The sequence below is a fragment of the Triticum aestivum genome, chromosome 3B, assembly GCF_018294505.1.
Source record: "Triticum aestivum cultivar Chinese Spring chromosome 3B, IWGSC CS RefSeq v2.1, whole genome shotgun sequence".
Lineage (NCBI taxonomy): Eukaryota > Viridiplantae > Streptophyta > Magnoliopsida > Poales > Poaceae > Triticum > Triticum aestivum.
The window spans coordinates 797,108,526-797,110,466 of record NC_057801.1 but is presented as its reverse complement, the minus strand read 5'-3'; the positions used below and the strand labels follow the sequence as shown (position 1 = coordinate 797,110,466).

The window sequence follows — 1,941 nt, the reverse complement described above, 5'->3', positions numbered from 1 at the left end:
TTCAGGATTTTTTTTCTTTTTCTCTCTCTTATGCATAGATTTGGTCTTAAATGACTTTACTACTTGTTGATGTTTTTTGTGTGTGTGTGTGTGTGTGTGTGTGTGTGTGTGTGTGTATTCGTGTTGGTTGTGTGAACCATAGCTATGCAGAGCTCGGGTATGTTCTCACTGTGTTTGTATCCCCTTGATGCTTCATCCTGAGTCAATAAAATCCATCCTTTGTCGAAAAAGGAGATGTGACCCTTGAAATGATCCTAGATCAAGGGACAGATGTTGCTAAAATATTTTTTGAAGATCTAGATACGGGGTTGATGGATCCTGAAATGTTTGAGTCCATTCTAGTGCAAAGTGCCATTTGGAACGGGGAAACATGAGTTCTATTCAATTTTTTTTGTTTTCTTCGAATATCTACTATCCATGTTCTTAAAATTCCATTTTTTATAAAGGACATTTCATTGAATTGATATATCGAGGTGATACAACCGCATCCAAAGAATGCACGACTTCTACATAGCATGATCCACATAGCCAACAACTAAAATACAACCAAAAATAAATATATATGAAAACAATAATATATCAATGCAGCCGATGGCCGGGTAGATACTTTTCGAAGATTACACCTCCATCCAAGGAGGGAGAAAACCTTCCTGGTCGTATGGTCGAGCCGTGTAGATGCCATCATAAAAAGGCCTGTGTCCTCCGGCCTCGGTAGGATAGACCAATTACGGAGCCATCGCGTACATGCATGGATAACCTGCACAGGAGACAATCTTTACTTTTTAAGATTCATTAAATAAAATCTTAGTAGCCGGGCATTTCCCTTGTTTCCAGCTCCTCCTCAACCCTTTCATGAAATCCCTGTATAATGGTTCCTTGCATAGGTGAGGAGTATACATCTATTTCAAACCACTTGGTCAGTTTGTCACAAACACAATAATTTTTACTTGGATTTGACGCCAATCAAGCCTTCGGAGTTTTCTAATCGTTGCAACTATGCCAATATACTAGGATGCTTTTTGATTTGTCGCAACTGTAGCAATTATGATGCTTTCTCCTCAACTTCAAAGGTTGGCAGCATCATGAGTACATTGATTGATCAACCTAAGACACCCTTATGGATGCATATTGATGTAGTGAAGTTAGTTCCAGAAGCAACACTTCTTACTTTACTCGTCTTTCAGTGCTTGATAAATGTAGGAGTAATTGCATCATCAGTATTAACAATGACCTAATGGACCATTTGAACCTTTAACCGATGTGTACATTTCGGTCCTCCAGCTCAAGATAACCACATATAAGCACCATAAGAAATCTTTTTCACCGAGTTTCTAAGTAGTTTTCGCTAAAAACGTGCCGGAAGCAAATCATTTGATTTTGGAGTTTCGAGATAACCATAGACTACACTATCCATTGTGTAGACATGCCCTGCTATTGGAAGACTCACTGTCAAGCACTGCCCTCAAGCAACCTGACAAGAATTGGGCTCCACTAGAGCAGCCCCACATATGTTGGCACAAGTTTTGATTCCTTGTCACCTTGTCCTAAACGACCTTTACCACCATCGCCCCTTGTAAATATGTTGATAGTTGAACAATAGCTCAAATTTGAATTCCGAACCATGACTTCCACAAGAGCAGCAGTGTGTCAAACACCACAAGCAGCCCATATCGTTAGAAGCCCTTTGATAGATTCCACTTGCTTGGGGACTGAGACATTCCCATGATCTCCATGGCCTAGAACCCAAATAGATCCATCTCCAATTGTGAGCCGTGGCCCAACAGAAGTTACTATTGACATATACTCTCTAATGGTTCCTGCATATTGTTTGGTACCCATGGAGTGACATCCGAATTGGAAGTGCCATCCTCATGTAAAGCTATCTCCAAATAGTGAACCGCACATGTGGTATTGACCGCGTGCTACAAACTTAATGTTCAT

The 1,941-nt window shown here is 40.3% G+C and overlaps 1 pseudogene; it reads right to left on the bottom strand.

The window, feature by feature from the left end:
* Nucleotides 1-804: 804 nt before the first annotated feature.
* LOC123067937 (PH, RCC1 and FYVE domains-containing protein 1-like) lies at nucleotides 805-1,941 on the bottom strand (annotated as a pseudogene).